Here is a 20,304-nt window from a genome sequence, read left to right on the forward strand (position 1 = left end):
GCCCGCCCCATCCCCGAGCGTCCAGGTGACAGCCGGGGACCGGGACCCCCGGCGGGGGCCAGGAGGGAAAACGTGGACGCGAAGCGGCATCCCCGGGGTCGGCGGTGGGTGTCGGCCTCCCCTTCCCCGCCGAGCGTGTTCGGATCCCCCTTTCCTCGCCCGCTGGTGCCCCGGCCTCCGGGAATCGCCTCCAGTCCCGCTCGGGGTCCTGCTTCACTTCCCAAAGCTTCTGCCGCCGCGATCCCAGCAGCGGTTGCTGCCTTTAGGACGTATATCACCTCCAGCTTCACACATCCTGGCGAGGCCGCCTAATTAACCCCATTTCACTGATGAGCAAACAGACTCAGAGAGGTCAAGTAGCAGCTTGATTTGAAGCTAGGTTTAACTGCAGATCCCACCGCCTTCCCAGCTTGTCGCCGAAGCCTAATACCGCCCCCTCCGCCCCCACTTTCCAAGTTCCTGGCGCCTTCTTACCGATTGTCACCAGTCCGTGAGCCAGATAGCTCCAGCATAGACATAAGCTGGTGCTGAAAGGGCTCCATGGACTCTCGTCCTCAGCCTCAGTACCCCAGAGAGATCCCCCCTCAACACACACACACAAATGCTCTCTTCGGAGGTGACTGACATCCCACATCAGGTGACCTGAACCCCAAGAGAAACGGCCAGATAAGATGAACACAGCTTCTCAGAGGAAGAGACATTTCAGATCACTGTTCAATCTCCATCTTTTGCAGAGGAAAGAAACGGAGACTCCAAGAGCAGAAATGCTTTGCTCCAAGGTCACACAGCAGGAAAGAAGCAGAGCTGTGACTGGAAGACAGTTTGTCATCCAAACTGGGACACCTTTGAGAGTGCAGGAGGTGCTAACAGGGATAGGTTTATAGGCATAAACCAGGACAGAGGGTGTAAACCAGGACCAGACCATTCGGTCGCCCTGTGTCTGAGAGAGGCCTCTGAGCCTGGATGTAGACGCCACATCTGCAGCTTCTAGTTCTCAGTATTGCTGGTTCACCTCAGCCCTAGACCTCAGTTTCCAGCTAAGCCCCTCTATCCCCACCGAGGCATTCACAGGCATTCCATGTCAACAATCACACTTGAACCCGGTCCTCTTTCATTTTCTATCCCAGCTAAGGACATCACCTTTCACCTGGTCCCCCAACCTGGAACTCTTCTTAATCCTTCCATCCAGCTGGTCACCAAGTCCTGGCAATTCTGCTTCTGCCGTTTGTCGTGTGGCCCTTCCTCCTCTCCAACCCTGCTGTCCCAGCCGGACTGCAGTTCCTCCTCTGATCTTTCCTCCAGGCCACACTTCATATTTCATACCAAAACCCGTGTAACTCTGGATTTTGGCTGAGTCAGGGACCACACAGATGTGAGAAATCAAGCAGAGCTACCTAACTGGTTGGACCCACCCCCTAATTGTTGTAGAATGTTCCAGAGCCTTTCTACGGCTTTTTAACTGGTGGCAAATCTCCAGGGACCTCTATGTGCACATACATACATCCCTTGATTTGTTCAGGGCTCAAGAGCCATGTAGGAAGGAAGTCAGCTTCACCTTGAGTCAGAACCGCTTAAAGGATCTTTCCTTGGGCTGAGATTGCTGGAAGACAGCTGGCAGCACGGAGAGCACAGGAAGCAGCCCGAGGGAGGAGGGTGCTTAACAGAGAGGCCAGAGTGGTCAATGGAGTAGAAAGATGGTGGAAGTGGCCAGCAGCAGCTCAGGTTATGTGTAAAACAAACCCACTCCACCCCACCTAGGAAGGACGGATGGCCTTCTCTGAGCCCATGAACTGGGGGAGGCCAGAGAACATTTGGATAAGCACCTCTGAAAATGCTAGGAAATGTTGTAACATTTTTCTTTCAGAAAATTCTAAATGTAAACTAGAGATAATAGTATTATGAATCCCCCTGTACTCATCTCCCAGCTTCAACACTTACCAGCCCACAGCTGATCTTATTTCTGTTTATTTCCCCTCCTTATAGAATTTTTTTTAAAACAGCTTTATTGAGTTATAATTCACATACTATACAATCCATCCATTTAAAATGTACAATTTCGGTGTTTTTAGTATACTCACCATATTGTGCAACCATCACCACGATCTAATTTTCAAACATGTTCATCTTTCCTTAAAAGAAACCCCTACCCATTAGCAGTCAGTCCTTTCCCCAGCCCTCCTATCTGTAAACAATCGCCAGTCTACTTCCTGTCTCTATAAATTTGTTGATTCCATACATTTTCATATAAATAATAAAATGTGTGGTCTTCTGTGACTGGCTTCTCTCACTTAGCAGAAGTTTCAAGATTCACCCATGTTGCAGCATGTATCAGTACTTCATTATTTTTATGGCTGAATAATATTGCAGTGTATGGATAACCACATTTTATTTATTCATTAGTAAGTTGATGGACATTTGGGTTATTTCCACCTTTTTGGCCTCATGAATAATGCTGCTATGAACGTTTGTGTACAAGTTTTTGTGTGGACATATGTTTTCACTTCTCTTCCTTGTGGTGGAATTGCTGAGTCAGATGGTAACTCTATGTTTAACATTTTGAGGAACCGCCAAACTGTTTTTCAAAGTGACTGCACCATTTAACATTGCCACCAGAAATATATTGGATTGGCCAAAAAGTTCGTTTGGATTTTTCCATTAACATCTTACGGAAAAACCCGAACGAACTTTTTAGCCAACCCAATATGAGAGTTCCAATTTCTCCGCATCCTTGCCAAAGTGTATTGTCTGTCTTTTTAAGTCTAGCCATTCTAGTGGATATGAAGTGGTATTTCATTGTGGTTTTGATTTATATTTTCCTTAATGACTAATGGTTCTGGGTAACTTTTCATGTGCTTATTGGATATTTGTATTTTCTTTCGAGAAATGACTATTCAAATGCTTTGCCTTTATTTGTCTTTTTATTGTTGAGTTGCAAACATTCTTTTTATATTCTGGATATAAGTCCTTTTTCAGAGATATGATCTGTGAATATTTTCTCCCATTTGATGGGTTGTCTTTTCACTTGATGATATTGTGTGCATCACAAAAGTCTTTGCTTTTGATGAAGTCCAATTTATCCATTTTTTTCTTTTGTTGCTTGTGCTTTTGGTGTCATATCTAAGAAAACATTGTCTAACTCAAGGCCACAGAGATTTACTCCTGTATTTTCTTCTAAGAATTTTATAGTTTTAGCTCTTACATTTAGGTCTATGATCTACTTTGAGTTAATTCTTGTGTACAGTGAGAGGTAGGAGTCCAACTTCATTCTTTTGCATATGGATATCCAGGTGTCCCAATGCCATTTGTTGAAAAGGTTATTCTTTCTTCCATTTAATTGTCTTGGCACCCTTGTTAAAGATCAATTGAACATACATGTCCTCATAGAACTTTGAAAAGATCTTAGATATCATTTCCTCTATAAATATATAAATATTTCAATATGTATCTCTAAAGATAGGAACCTTTTTTTTTTTTTTTACAAAATTTAACTGCAGTGATATTACACAACTAACAAACTAACAATATTTTCTTAGTATCATAAAATATGTAGTCAGTGTTCATATTTTCCCAACTGTCTTGTTGGAGAATTTATTTACAATTTATTTAAATCAAGTTCCCAGTAAGATCCATACATTTTTTCCTTGCAATTTTTTTGTAGAAGAAATTGGACTATTTGTACTGTAGTGTTTCTCACAGTCTAGATTTTGTTGATTCAGTCCCTGTAGGGTAATTTCATTTGTTACTTTGTCTTTTGATTTTCTCTAAATTGGTAGTAGACTGTAGGTAGTAAATCAAATTCAGATGGTTTGAGTTTTGCTTTCTTGGCATTACTATGTTATAGGAGGTGGTGGTCCTTCTGTCAGGAGGCACACAGTGTCAGGTTGTCTCTGTTTCGTGATGTCAGCAGCCATTGTTGATAGTTGCCTAAGTGTCACCTTCCCTTTAAAAACAACTAATTTCCCAAGATAGGACTGACTCATTTTTCTCAGTGTGCACACCACACCACTCCATAGAATGTATTGCGCTGTACTATTAAATACACCTCCTGCATTTTAACTATTCACATGTGATTCTCCACAGGGACTAATATGTATCTGGCTTACAGCAGGCATCAACAGATAAGGCAAAATGGTCCTAGAGCTGAGAGGATGACGTTTGAAGTCCAATGGTTGTACAAGTGACTTAATCTCTTTTCAGTGGTGGCAAGAGCCAACTGTCAAAATTTCAGGAATTTCACAAGTGGGTTATTAAACACAGCTATTATCAAAAATTAAATTATTAAAAGTTACAAATAAACAACTTATATTAAACAACCATAATAAATAATTAAAACTCATTACTTCCTCATTTTATTATATTTTACTATTTTCTATGCTCTAAAGGTTATTTTTGTCTATTGTTTCTGTATGGTGGCAAAACTATATAATGGTGTGCTACTGTTCATCTCTTCCCAACTCTGTGTTTGGTGATGTCATGCTGATAGCTTGAAATTGGCCATAGTGGGATTATTTACACCATGGAAATTGGTAAATGCTATGAATCAGGTTTTTTTTTTTTGCCTAGAGAGTGGTTATAAAACATTTACCAGTACACCATTGTCTCTCATTGTTAAATGGGGATAAAAATAGTACCCACTTCATGTAAGATGTACATAAAGCACTTGGCACAGTTTCAGATACACATTTTAATAAATGGTAGTCATAAATTTTATTACTTGTATCTCATCTCATCTCTGGACTGGGGAGCTGAGGGAAGCTGTACTTTCATTAGGCATTTCTAAGGCAAATATACCATGGAGTACTACACACTCATTAAAAATTGTGCTATGAAAGTTAATAAACAGAAACCTCATTTAAAATGGAGTGGGGGGGCCAGAGGGGTAAGCTCTCACGCCCTACCGTTCCACTGTCAACTGCAGACCCAGCAGGAAGAGACTGTACCTTTGTATCTCTAATGGGAAGAAGGTTACCACTTTACTACCTAGCAGCAGGAAGAATTTCTCCCTGCCAGGAAATAGCCTAGCCATTGAGAGACTGTCACAACTCAGCTAATGAAAAGCCACTACACTCTGAATTCCCAGTTTCCTCCAATGGACTCTTTATTTATAATAGCTCCTCCCAACTCCCCCTTCTCCTCTATAAAAGAGTTTTCTCTCCTTTGTTCTCCAGACTTGCCTGTGGTTCCCTGTAGATTGCATGTCCCAAATTGCAATTCTTTTTTTTCTTTTATAAATATATTTATTTTATTTTTCACTGTGTTGGGTCTTCGTTGCTGCGCACGGGCTTTCTTTCGTTGCCGCGAGCGGGGACTATTCTTCATTGCGGTGTGCAGGCTTCTCATTGCAGTGGCTGCTCTTGTTGCAGAGCATGGGCTCTAGGCGCGCGGGTTTCAGTAGTTGTGGCTCCCTGGCTCTAGAGCACAGGCTCAGTCGTTGTGGTGCACGGGCTTAGTTGCTCTGCAGCATGTGGGATCTTCCCAGACCAGGGATCAAACCCATGTCCCCTGCAATGGCAGGCAGATTCTTAACTGCTGCACCACCAGGGAAGTCCCCCAAATTGCAATTCTTGCCAATTCCTGAATAAACCCATTTTGCAATGAAACAGATGAATTTAATAAGGTTGAAGTTCAATATATAAAAATCAACTGCATATTCTGTTCTGTTCTTAAATTCATCTATTAGTTTTTATAGCTGTTTCATAGATTCCTTGGGATTTTCTGTGTACAAGATCATGTTGTCTACAAATAAAGACAGCTTTATTTGATCCTGTCCAATCTGTAGGCCTTTTATTTTGCGTCTAACTGCATTGGCTAGGACCTCCAGTCCTATGTTGAATAGGAGAAGTGGAAGTGGACGTCTTTGCCTTGTCTCTGATCTTAGAAGGAAAGTCTTTGGCCTTTCACTATTGAGGACGGTGTTAGTTGTAGGTATTTTGTAGATGACCTTTATCAGTTGAGAAGTTCCTTTCTTACCTACTATTTTATTGTTTTCTGTTCATCTCCTCTATTTTTTGTTCCTCTGGTTCTTCCTTCCTTGCCTCTTAAAGAAGTCTATTTCATTTTTTTTATATTGGCTTTTTAGCTATACTTCTTTCCACTTTTTTTTTTTTTTTTTTGGTGGTTGTTCCAGGGATTACATTATTCATTCTTAAATTTTCACAGTCTATATAGAGTTAGCAGTATACTAAATATAGAAAACCTGTAACATATAGATCCATTTATCCCTTCTCCAATATACATAGCACTGTATGTATACATTGTATGTATGTACACACATTTACATGTATTTCATTAACCCCACAAGACAATGTTGTCATTTTTAGGTGTAAAGAGTCATACATATTATAATGAAACGAAGAAGAAAAAACAGACCTTTATATTTACCCACATATTTACTTACTGATGCTCTTTATTCCTCTCTGAGGACCCAAGTTTCCATCTGGTATCCTACACCTTCAGCGTGTAGGAGTTCCTTCAGCATTTATTGTACTGCAAATCTGCTGGCAATGAATTCTCTTCTTTTTTTTTCCTCTTTTATCTGAGAATGTCTATTTTCCCTTTTTTCTGAAGGATGTGTTCATGGGATATAGAATTCTGGGTTGACTTTCTTTTTCTCTCAGCCTTTAGAGATATTGTTTCACTTTTATTTGGTAAATAAATAGTTCACTCTCTAGGGGCTTTATGTAGCTGATTTTTTGTATAAAGTCCAGAGTTTATCTTTTTTAAATTTTTCCCCCTGTGGAGGTTGCTTTTATAGGATTTACTCAACCATTACCAGAAGCAGAAGTGCCCCAACCTTATTTTTCTATTAAACTTTTTATTTTGAAAAGAGCTAGACCTATAGAAAGGTTGTAAAAATATTATAACAAACTCCCATGTATCTTTCACCTCGATTCACAATATAATACGTATTATTCTTTTCTGAGCCATTTGAAAGCAAGTTCAAGACATCATGCTCCTTTGCCCATGAATACTTCAGTATGTGTTTCCTAAGAACTAGGACATTCTCTTACACAGCCACAGTTCAATTATTAAATTCAGGAAATTTAATATTGATACATAATATTCAGTCCACATTCAATTTTTTATCCCAGTATTGTCCTTTATAGCATCTTTTCCCAAGATTTAATCTAGAATCATGCACTGTATTTAGTTACTGTGTCTCTAAGCTAGAACATTTTCTCAGCCTTTTTTTTTTTTTTTTTTGCTTTTAAGACATTGGTATTTTGAAGAATATAGACCATTTGTTCTGTAGAATGACCAGTTTTGCCTGATGCATCACTGTCAGGAATACTCAGTGCATCATACCAGGAGGCAAGTGATGTCAGTTTGTCCCACTTTTTGTGATGCTAACTTGGATCACTTGGTTCAGGTTGTGTTTGCCAGGTGTCCGCACTATAAAGGCACCGTTTTTCCCTTTGTGATTAACAGAATCGGTGGGAAGATGTTTGTGACTGTTCTCAACATCCTGTTCCCCAGCACACTTGCACCCAATGATAGCATCCATTGCTGATTCTTGCCTGGGTCAATTATTACTGTGATGTTTACTAAATGGTGATTTTCTAACTCTGTCATTCCTTAAACGTGTATTAGTTGGCATTCCACTACAAAGAGGAGCTTGCCCTCAGCCCCTTATTTATTATCAATTCATGAATTCTTTTAAATTCTTTGATGCTCAAACTGTCCTATATTTGACCAAAGGCAGCATCTTTCAGCTAGTTCCTGTGTGCCATTGGCATGCACCCATAATTCTTTGGAATTTTCCTTACTTTCTGAAACAATAGGACGTTCCAGAGTCATTCTGCCCTTTGCCTGCCCAGCTCTGGAATCAGCCGTTTCTTCAAGGACTACTGCTTCCTTTTAGTGATTTGGGGACTGTACTCCCAGCAGCACCATCTGCAGAGTCCAGGTGATAGAGGCTTTTCAGAGCTGAAAACACCTAAGAAGTCTGTGTTGTCCTCTGAGGGAAATATGTCCACGATTCTGTCCACTTGCTACATAGCTCTGTGGCTGGAACATCATAATCACTTCCCCCTCTGCTAGCAGGCTGGATAGACCAAAGAACAGTCTGGAAGTCTTCCTGTTGATGTTTGAAGCACCATATGGATATTGTCACCGTGTGTTCTTTTTCCTTTGGGCCGAGCCACGCAGCTTGTGGGATCTTAGTTCCCTGACCAGGGATCGAATCCGTGCCCTCGACAGTGAAAGCGTGGAGTCCTAACCACTGGACCACCAGGGAATTCTCATGTCATTGTGTGTTCTTATAAAGGGCTGGGACATTCCTAAGGACATTTTTATTTTTTATTTATTTATTTTAAAGCCATTCACTTTTTTCTTTTTTAAAATTTATTTATTTATTTATTTATGGCTGCGTTGGGTCTTCGTTGCTGTGCGTGGGCTTTCTCTAGTTGCGGCGAGCAGGGGCTACTCTTCGTTACAGTGCACGGGCTTCTCATTGCGGTGGCTTCTCTTGTTGCGGAGCACGGTCTCTAGGCACATGGGCTTCAGTAGTTGTGGCTCGCGGGCTCTAGAGTTCAGGCTCAGTGCTTGTGGCGCACGGGCTTAGTTGCTCTGCGGCATGTGGGATCTTCCTGGACTAAGGCTCGAACTCGTGTCCCCTGCATTGGCAGGCAGATTCTTAACCACTGCACCACAAGGGAAGCCCGACATTTTAAAAATGAGCTCAATTTGTTGACTTTCAGCCCTCATTTTGTTATCACATAACATTGTGTTAATTTCCTTTTCATAAGTTCTCTACAATTAAGAAGAATTCATTGAAGATGTTCTTTCTTATTTCTGTGGTGTGAACTATAAAGTGTCTTAGAATCCTGCGAAGTAGGAAAGAACCACAGTTTGGTTGACCTTTGTAATTTACCTAATGTAGTTCATTAGGCAAAAAAATGTAGAAAGGAGCCTATTCAAGGGGTGTGTTTTTTTGCATGTTTATATTTTATCATAAAAGGAGAGAATGTTATAGGGATAAAGAGGAATTGGAACCCAATCCTTATCTATAGGTTGTTCCTGAAATGCTCCTTCCAAAAAATAAATAACTCATGAAATATTTATTTCGGGAAGTTAGAATTTTAAGTTTTGGTCAATAGTGAACACAGTAAATCAAACTACACGTCTTATAAGTTGGGTATTTTGTTAGTTGATACACTTTTTTTTCAAGTAAATAATACATGTTTATCCAAAACAAATAAAACATTTTGACTCTAAATAGTATTTTAAATAATATTAGGAAAGAAGTAACAATCAACATGTTTCATTATTTTCATTATTCCATATTTTTCATTTTGTAAAATTTCTTCTAATTAAGCTTCACCATCACTAAGATGTTTTTAAACTGAAGCTTCATTAGCCTTTTCATCTCTTGCTTTTAAATGGTGGTGTTTATGTTCATGACATGAGAAGCTTCAGAATCCTTTAAAAATGACTTTATTCAAATTGTTTTCTAAAAAAGAGATTTTGTGCTACTTGTTTTTCATACCATTCAGAACCACACTTGCCTGAATAAACATTTCAGATGGCCTTGGTATCATCTGGGCCCAAGCGACAGCAAATAACCAAGCAAAACTGTAGAAATTGTCCAACGTCTTCTCTGTGAATCAAGTCAACGAATTAGCTGAGGCTCTGACAGCTTTGCTTTTGTCTGCTGAGACAGATTGTCCAATGATTCCACTGAAATTCCAATCTGAGCAATAAGACAAATAGATCAATGGAAGAGAATAGAGAGCCCAGAAATAGACACAGGCAAATATGGTCAGCTGATCTTTGACAAATGAGCAAAGGCAATTAAATGGTAAAAGAAAGAATAGTCTTTTCAGCAAATGGGGCTGGAACAACAGGACATCCACATGCAAAAAAGAGAGAGAGAGAGAATATAGACCCAGACCTTACACCCTTCACAAAAATTAATTCAAAATAGCCCATAGACCTAAATGTAAAATACAACACTATAGAACTCATAGAAGATAACACAGGAGAAAACCTAAGTGACCTTATGTTGGGCGATAACTTTTTAGATGCAACACCAAAAGCATGATCCACGAAAGAAAAAACTGGTAGGTTGGACTTCATTAAAATTAAAACCTCTGCTCTGCCCATCTGAGCAATAGAGTCTGGATAATATTCATGGGTCTGAAAGATGTGAGCTTCCTTCTCTAGACTTAAGATCTGACGTTTTGAAGATGGCAACACAACACGGTTGATATTTTTATAACGGGGCAAGTTGACTTATTATAGATCACAAATTTACCCTTACCACTTGCTTTGCTGCTGTTTTCACCAGTCTTCTTGCCACCAACCAGGCATCAGGTATGGAAGACAGCAACTGAGAGCCCTGGGCTTACTGTCAAGCAAAGAAGCTTCCAGAACTTGTGGGAGAGCTCCCACTCAGTCACTCATACAGCGACTGAACAGCTGGTAGGAATGCCTTCTGGGGAAGTTGGATTCTTGACCATGTATGTGAGGGTTTATTTCTGGGCTCTCTATCCTGTTACATTGGGCTATATGTCTGTCTTTATGCCAAGACCATATTGCTTTGGGGTTTTGTTTTTGTTTTTTACTGAGGTATAATTGACATATAACATTATTAGTTGCAGGTGTATAACATAATGATTCAATATTTGTATACACTATGACATGATCACCACAATAAGTATCATTAACATCCATCACCATACATAGTTACCTATTTTTTTTCCTGTGATGAAAACTTTTAAAGTCTAGTCTCTTAGCAACTTTCAAATATACAATACAGTATTATTAACTGTAGTCACTATGCTGTACATCAACAAAATGAAAATGCAACCTACCAAATGGGAAAAAACATTTGCAAATCATATATCTGAAAACCCCAAACAACCCAATTTAAAAATTGGCAGAGGATCTGAATATATATTTTTCCAAAGAACACATACAAATGGCCAACAGGTACATGAAAACGTGTTCAACATCACTAATCATCAGGGAAATGCAAATCAAAACCACAGGGAGATATCACCTCACACCTGTTAGAACTGCTGTTGTAAAAAAGATAAAAAATAACAAGTGTTGGCGAGGATGTGGAGAAAAGAGAACCCCCTGGGCACTGTTGGTGAGAATTTAAATTGGTGCAGTCACTGTGAAAAACAGTATGAAGGTCCCTCAAAATATTTAAAATAGAACTACCATATGATTCAGCAATTCTACATATGGGTATTTATTTGAAAGAAAGAAAAACACTAACTGGAAAAGATATCTATGCCCCCATGTTCGTTACAACATTATTTACAATAGTCAAGACATGGAAACAACCGAAGTGTCCATCGATGGACAAAGAAAATGTGAAATATATATATATATATGATAGACATATATACACATACATACACAATGGCATATTATTCAACCATAAAAAAAGAAGGAAATCCTGCCATTTTCAACAACATGGAGGGTATTATGCTAATTGAAAAATACCATATGATCTCACTTATATGTGGAATCTAAAACAAACAAACAAAAAAAAACAAATGAAAAAACGAGCTCATAGATACAGAGAACACATCGGTGGTTACCAGAGGCAGGGGGCTGGGGGGTGGAGTGAAATGAGTGAAGATGGTCAAAAGGTACAAACTTCCAGTTATAAAATAAGACCGGGGGTGTAATGTACAGCATCATGACTGTGGTTAATAACACTGTACTGTATATTTGAAAGTTGCTAAGAGAGTAGATCTTAAAAATTCTTATCACAAGGAAAAGAAAATCTGTAACTATGTCTGGCGATGGGTGTTAACTAGACTTATCGTAGTGATCGTTTTGCAATATATACATACATTGAATCATTATTTTGTACACCTGAAATGAATATGTTATGTCAATTATACCTTCATTGAAAAAACAGTATGTTGTTTAATTTTCATATATTTGTAAAATTTCCAGTTTCTCTTCTATTATTGATTTCTAGTTTCGTTCCATTGTGGTCAGAGAAGATACTTTTAAATATTTCAATCTTTTAAAATTTATTGAGACTCGTTTCATATAATGCTATTTTATAAATGACCAGAGTCTATTCTATTTGCTTTTTATGTGAGCACTTATTATTACAATATTATGGGAATTTAAATTTTAATAAAAGACATTTAATCAGTTCTTAAAAAAGGACTTGTAAACTCTAGTCAGTTGTGTATAATATACCTCTACGTGGTGCAGGGTCAAGTCCCATACTCAGTGATGATATTATAGTATACACACGTCTCATATTATTTTCTAAAGTACTGCTCTATTTTTACAACAGATATCAAGGAGTGAAAGTGGCCCTCCATTAGGGCATGGACTTCCAGGGAAGGTAACTGCCCAGGTATGGGAGTCAGACCCACCTGGGAATGGGCCTGAGTTTTTCTTTCTGCTCGTGTGATTCTGACAATTTACATAATTGGCTGAGCTTGTATTTATTCACTTGCCAGATGCAGACAATAACACATACCTCGTGGAGTATGTATCCTAAATCAGGATTAGCTGAAATCAGATTAGCACAGGGAACTCTACTCAATACTCTGTAATGACCTATATGGGAAAAGAATCTAAAAAAGAGTGGATATATGTATATGTATAACTGATTCACTTTGCTGTACACTTGAAACTAACACAGCATTATAAATAAACTATACTCCATTTAAAAAAAAAAAGGAAGATGAAGAGGACACCGGCTCTGAGACTGAGGAGGGCAAGTGAGGGAGGGAGAGAGCAGTGTCCTGGGATCCAAGTGAAGGAGGTGTTTCAGGAAGGAGTGAGATTAATGAGTCAACATCTCAGATTCAGCACCGCTCTGACCTCGGCAAGAGCTTTCCTGATGGGGTGATGGGAATGCAGCCCTGATTTAATTGAGCAGAGAGGAGAAGGAGCAGAGAGGCATATAGACAGCCCTTCAGGGGGTTTTGCTAAAAAAGGGAGTAGAGAAATAGGTGGGAGCTGGAGAGGATGTGGAGTTGGGAATCAAGGGAGGGTGCTTTTCTTTTTGGCAAGTATTAGAGATCTTCCAGCATGCTTCAAGTTGTTGTTTGCCCTACTCTTGTGTGAAACGTTAAAAGAGATTTCCCCTATTCTAAATAGTTTGGAACCACTTCTCTGGAAAGCATTTTCTTTCAGAATTCGCCACTCAGTTTTGTTCTCTTTAATTATTGTAACTGGTTAAAAAGGGAAACTCAAGGGGCTGTTTCACCCCTGCTTTCTACATCTCACTGAGTGTGTGGATTTATCACAGCCCAGCAGTGGAGGTTTAAATATCACCACAACCCCTGTACTTGGTTCCGCTAGTTCTCAAGTAAGTGGAGAGGCGCCGGGAGGGATAAAGTGGGAACAGCCTGGATTGGGAGGATGGCCACCTGGGCTCCCCGCCCACTAAGGTACTGTCAGCTGTGTGATCCTGAGCCTGTCATGTGGCATCTCTGGACATCTGTAAATTAAAGCCCTGCAATATGATTTCTAAGTGACCTGTTTGTCCCTCAGTTATCCTTGCTTTCTTGAGAATTTTGCTATGCATTTAAAATTACATTTATCCTGTATTTCTAGGTGTCTGCTGTATTGCCTGGCTCAAAGCACATACGTGAAGCTTGATCAACTCTCATTTATGCGTTCATTCACTCACTCCTTTAACGTGATTTACTGGGCACCTTCTATGTGCCAGGAACACTTAGGCACTGGAGATCCGGTGGCAAAACAGGCAGATTTTCTCCCTGCTCTCAGAGATCCTGGTCCCTAGCCTGGTCCCTTTCCTCACTCTTTCACATGCTCCATCAGCTCTGTAACATCCATTACCTATCAATATTATTTCTCCCACTTGCGTTTCTGGAGACCACGTCCTCCGGGTCCACTCGAGATCGGTTGCTTCCTAGGCCAGCGGCACAGCCCTGCAGGATCTCAGGTCTCCCTCTTTCCTGGTGTACTTTTTCATTTTGCTAGAATATATCCTCCAATAGATTCCTGAGAAGGCGAGTAAGGGAAGGAAACATTTACCTCTTTGCATATTTGAATACATCATTTCACATTTAACAGGTAATTTGAATGAGTATAGAATTCTACATAGAATATCCTTTTCACTCAGAATTGTTTTCAAGGTCTCAGTATTACTTTAGGAACATTTAAATCATTCAGGTCCTTGATTCTTTTGTATTGGACCTGTTTTTTCTCTGCTTTTTTTTTTTTTTAAATCATTTATCTTTGGAATTCTGAAATGTCATGATGACATTCCTGGGTGCAGGTAATTTTTTTGTTTTTCGTGCTAGGCCTTTTCAATCTGGAGACTAAAATCCCTCAATTCTAGGAAGTTTTCTTATATTCTCTCTTCGATAACCACCTTCCTTCAGCTTTCCTATTTTCTTTCTCTAGACCTCCAACTATTCAAATTTTGGCCTTTAGATTGGCCTTCTGAATATCTTATCATTTCCTCCTGTTTTCCATTTCTCACTCTTTTTTGTGTGTGTTTTACTTTCAGGAAGATTTCCTTGACTTTTATCTTCTAATTCTCTTGAATCTTTTATTTCAGTTGACAGTTTTTATTTTAGAGAATTCTATCTCATTCTTTGTTTCTCTTTTTATGACATCCTAATCTTGCTTTTTGGATACAATATCATCTCATATCCAAGAATATTAATGAAAGTGAGTTTGGGATTTTTCTTTGATTTTCTGCATTTTTCCCCCCCTTTGTTTCCTTTTTGTTTTTTGTTTGTTGTTTTATTCTCTCATTTATGTTAATGTGAAGAACTGAATATCTGATTGAATGCAAATATCTGTTAAGTCTGAGGGTCAGGAACGTGGATTTTTATTAATTTGTCTATATGTTTCTGTGTTTAAATGATCTCATATATATATTCTAGGTAGTTTGGAAACTTTATGTATATTCATCTATCTTGATGACTGGAGACCTTCAACATAGAATAATCTGCAATGAGCCTAACTTGTAGTTGGTGAACCTCCAGTATTTGTGAGTCTTTTCTTTTGGGACAGGTTTTCCAGAGAGGACATTCCAAATCTTTTGCCTGGCTATGTGTGTCTGGCTGCCAAAATTCTGGGAAAGGGAGGGGAGAAGGAAGGAAGGAATCTGAGGAGCTCATCGTTCAAGATGCAGATATTGGGACTTCCCTGGTGGCACAGTGGTTAAGAATCCGCCTGCCAATGCAGGGGACACAGGTTCGAGCCCTGGTCCGGGAAGATCCCACATGCCGTGGAGCAACTAAGCCCGTGTGCCACAACTACTGAGCCCGCGAGCCAAGACTACTAAAGCCCCTGCGTGCCTCAAGCCCGTGCTCTGCAACAAGAGAAGCCACTGCAGTGAGAAGCCCGCGCACCTCAATGAAGAATAGCTCCTGCTCGCCACAACTAGAGAAAGCACACATGCAGCAATAAAGACCCAATGCAGCCAATAAATAAATAAATAAATAAACTAAAAAAAAAACCCAACGCAGATATTCACTGAACTCCTGGTGTTCGACCCTCTGACTCACCTCCACCTTTCCCCATGCCCTGTGTCCTCAAGTCTGGAGGTTCTGTCATTCCATTTCTGCAAATAATAAGCCTCCAGGAAGAGTGGCAGCAACTCCTGGCAGCAAGAGGTGGGCAGGGACACCTGAGGATCCCATTATTTCTTACACAGACTTTCTACCCGTCCTCATTTTTAACCCATCACCATATGTTTATCTTCTCCACAGTCCCTAGTACCGCTAAACTCTGGAACTCGGATTCAGGGTGAATCTGCTCACTTTTTATTGGCATCCACCTTTGAAAACACTTAGGTTGTAACTTCTGCTCTAGAATAGTTAGCGCTGTTTTCCATCTCCCACTTTTTAAAGACCTAGGTCGATATTTGCATAAATAAAATGTTTTATTCTTACAGATGTTTCTTGCCTTTTTTTATTTGTTTTTTGTAGGATTATACTTTGTAAGTTCCTTTACTCCCATCTTACTGGAGGTTGGGAGAGAGAATTTAATTTTGTGTGGCTGTGTTTACCATAAATTCTTGATGACGGATCTCAGACTGATGGGCTCTGTTGAAGTTTCCGGTGCACAATGAAGAAATGCAGTTCCCAGGAATGGTCACAAGGTGGCTCAGTGACTCTACTTAATTTATAATTTCTCCATAGCCATCCCTGCCAACTCGCAAGAGTTAAGAGTATTTTGAGTCTTGGTTAATCAGGCAGAGAGGAACCACAGAATCAGAGAATATTTACATTGGACTGAGTCTCCGAGGGCTTCCTAGCCCACCTCCTCCAAGGCAACGGAGATCCACGGAGTCATCCAGCTTATCCTGTGTCTGGAGGTAGTTGTAGAAATAGATTGGGCTTGAATTTTAAGGTTCTTTTATGGTTATATTTGAAGTTGCCTTTAAATTGGAATACAAATGTGAATGCATGAAAGTCGGGGTGGGAACAAGGAGGCCAGTGCAGCGGGAGAAAGATGGAGAAGGCCGTCACTGGTTCACTGATCACACATCCTGAGCTCCCGCCGCTTGGATGGCAGTGCGCTAAGTACTGTGAAGACACAAAGGAGATGAGACAGGGTCCCTGCCCACCAGAGCTTATAGTCTGGTAAGGAGATGAGCCAAGAGAAGACAATTAACCACAACCAAGGAAGTCTGCAATACATGCCCAGTGGAAATGTAGCTCAAAAGTGCTACAGAATGGATGGAGAAGGGCAAGGTCACTTCCCTGCTCAGGAGTAGGGAATATCCTTGCTGGTGGGACTTGGGCTGGCCTTGGAAGAACAGTGTAGATCAGCCCTTCTCAAACTGGAATATGCATAACAAGCATCACCTAGAGCTCTTGTTTCAAGATCCAATTCTAATTCAGTACAGCCATGGTGTGTGTGTGTGTGTGTGTGCGTGTGTGCGTGTGTGTGTGTGTGTTTGCCTGGCATTGAGATTTTGCATTTCTAACAAGCTCCCAGGTGATTCCAATGTGGCTGACCTAAAGACCACACTTTGAGTAGCAAGAGTGTAGGCACTGGTTCATGAACTTGGCTGCACATGACAATCACACAGGAAGTCAAACAAGAAAACCACTAACAGTCTCACCCTAGAGATCCTGTGTTAATTGGCCTGGGGTGCAACCTTAACATTGGTATTTTTAAAAGCACTTCCCGGATATTCTAATGTGCAGTAAAGTTTGAGCATCACTGACACCAGGGGCATTTATCATTCATTTTGTCCACCCAGCACCTGAATCCCCGACCCTTAGAGTCAGAGCCCACCCCTACTTTTGAAGCTGAAAACAAGAGATACTCCCTTTCCCTCACTTGCCTGGAATTTGGGCTCCATCGACCAACCCAGACTTTGCAGCGAAAGCTACTGAAAACAAAGAAAGAGAGGCTGAACTATATAGACTTAGCAAAGATTTTGCATTGGTGGCAGCTATACTGTTTCAGTGACAATTCTTTTTTTTTTAATATTTATTTGGCTGCGAGGGATCTTTTAGTTGCGGCATGCAGGCTTTTAGTTGCGGCATGCAGGATCTAGTTCCCTGACCGGGGATCAAACCCGGGCCCCCTGCATTGGGAGCGTGGAGTCTTAACCACGGGAACACCAGGGAAGTCCCTATCTCAGTGACAATTCTTGGGGCCTGATGCTCAGCAGCAGGGACTGTAGCGCCTTAGCAGACCAATTCTGCTAAGCTTGATTTTGAGCGTTGGTCTTGGCTGCATAGCCTCTCAGACTGGTTCTACAGTCCTGAAAATTGTGGTATCATTTAAACACACACACACACGGCACCCTTTATGGTTAAATACAAACTTTAAAACCCATATAGGACAAATGTGTAGATTAATGTATTGCTATAAAGCAAACACCCTTGTAAACAACATCCATGTCCTAAGATAGGATTTTGCTATCCCCAAAACCCTTCATGTCCCCCTACAATGTGTAACTCCTCCCTCCTGGCTAAGAATACCCCTACCTGACTTTTAATCGTTTCCTTAATGTTCTTTATATTATTTCTGTACTTCCCTAAACACATTAAGGTTTAGTTTTCCCTTTTCCTTTCCATCTTTTGTTAATTTACAATCTCTCTCTCTCTCCATTGAAACTTAATTGTTGAAGAGACTGGATCAATTATCCTGTAAAATTTACCAGTCTGGATTTTGTTGACTGATGTAGTTTAATACATTCCTCTGTCCTTAGACTTCCTGTAAAATTGGTAGTTGGATCTAGGTAAGTTTGACCTGAGGTTTGATCTTTTTTTTTTTTTGGCATGGCTTCAGCATAGAAAGTATTGTGTTGTCAGAAGATACATAAAATGTCTGGATTTCTCTGAACTTGCACTGGAGACATTTTCACTTTGTAGCTCAATGACAATTAATGTTAGAAGTTCCTGAATTTTTTGCTACAGATTTTTCCCTAAGCAACTGTTATTCTCCCGTTGACTAGATGCAACAGGAACACACCATCTCTTTTTATCTTGGTGCTGGAAGTTTCAGACCTAAATTCGACGTCCCAGCAAAACACTTTGACTTGGAGCACTCACATCCCATACATGGCTCTTGATCTGAGTCATACTGATCTCAAATCCACCTAGGAAGTTGGCATGAACTTATACCCAGCTGCCTTTCCCCCCGCCCCTGTATTTTGACTTACTTCACTACTATTATTCACTGCTGTGGCCATTATTAAGTAACAAAAGTCCTCCTCAAAGTACATAGCCTCAGAAAGCCAATTAAGAGAATCGTGAAAAGCAACTTCATCATCATTTACTTCTAGCCAAGAGATGGTTTGAAGTAGGAGGAAACAAAATTAACAAGATGGTAAGGGGTAACATAGGTTTCAAGAAAAGTAGTAGTAAACTGAGCTAAGTACTTTTCAAGGGCATTGTTCTTTGTTCGAGGTACCAAGGTTAGGCTAAATGGCTACATTAACTCCATAAGCTAAGGTTACACTCAAGCATTCTATCTTTCTGTTGGCTCTGGCACATGTTTGTTTTATTACCCCCATTATAATCAGTATAACCAAACCTTAGGACCTTATCCTGAGAAACTGTGATACGGAGAAGGTGAAAATAGACTGAGCACTGGCTTGGTTTCAAAATCCAACTCTAGCACCAACTGGCAGTGCAACCTGAAGCAAATTACTTAACCCTGAGACAGTTCATTTTGTACAAATGGTACTACACCAGGTTGTTGATGACATAACCCAAAGAACAGTGCCACAAGTACCTAATCCGCTTCCTAGTAGGCAAGAGACAGTCGTTCTCTTTCACATACTCCCCTGTATATTAAGCCTGCCCTCTGCCATCATTTTAGTCTGGTCTTATTCAAATCGCAGTAATTCAGCAACCTTGTCTGATCTCTAGAACCCTTGTTTCTCCTCTTCCAGCCCACCCAGACTCGCTTTCCTCAAACACACTGCTCTCTCCACTCTGCAGGGCTCACCAGAACTCCTACTGTCTATCACATTGTCCAGCTGGACTTGTAGTCTGCCACACAAGCAAAGCTTGTTCTTAATGTGCTTGTGGTCTCTTAACCTCCCCTTAGCCCTAGCCATTCAATCCACGTATCTGAGGACCAATTCATGTCCCTCCCTCCTCTCTCAAACACCACCCCACCTACTCTCACCAACTGAACTTGCTCTTCTATTAATACAGCACTTAAATCTGGATCACAACTATTTGGCTCTTGTATGTTTACCTGATCACCAATTCCTTCTGCTTTCTAAACTAGATCATAGATGTAAGGGCAGAGGCCATGGTCTCTTTTCCTATACCAATCTTCAAGGCAGAAATCATAGGCCCCACCCGAGACACAAAATTCTGTGTTGATGGGAGTGAACAGGGAAGCATTAACATCACTCTAGGTGATCCTTATAAAAACTGCACTATGAGAAAACCTCTATATATCCTTTCAGCAGAGATAATCTTGTCAACAAATATTTATCTTTATTTATTGACTAATAAGGCCTTAATACAGGATCAAACATTTCTTTCATCAACACTACATATAAAAAAAGCCAAAGTTGTTTTTTATGGTTCACAAAAAAAGTAGGAAACACTTTACATTTTTCAGATAAGAGGACAGTCACTGCTAAAACAAGGATTCATCCTCCAGCATGGCAGCCTTACCTTGGTGCCCCCGGGTAATCAGCTGACTTCAGTTGTAGTTGGCCTCTGGCACATTCTAGCAAGTGTTAGCTGGGGAGGGACTATGGTTGTGCACTTGATGCCAGGATGATTCTGCGTTTAAAATGCAGTTTCTTCCAATGATAGCCCTTGAAATTGCCTTCCCAGCATTCCCTAGTTGAAAAAGTTATTCTATTTCTGCTCCTCTAATACCCAGTTTGCTATTCTGCAC

The 20,304-nt window shown here is 40.3% G+C and overlaps 1 long non-coding RNA gene across 1 annotated transcript; it reads left to right on the top strand.

Annotated features, from left to right (window-relative positions):
- The first annotated feature begins 40 nt into the window (after positions 1 to 40).
- On the top strand, positions 41 to 15,431 carry LOC309644127. The gene is made up of 2 exons (XR_014254261.1): positions 41 to 12,325; positions 14,983 to 15,431. It is a non-coding gene; the product is annotated as an uncharacterized lncRNA (long non-coding RNA).
- Positions 15,432 to 20,304: the final 4,873 nt, after the last annotated feature.

Source organism: Balaenoptera physalus (genome assembly GCF_965194825.1).
Source record: "Balaenoptera physalus genome assembly, chromosome: 15".
Classification (NCBI taxonomy): Eukaryota; Metazoa; Chordata; class Mammalia; order Artiodactyla; family Balaenopteridae; genus Balaenoptera; species Balaenoptera physalus.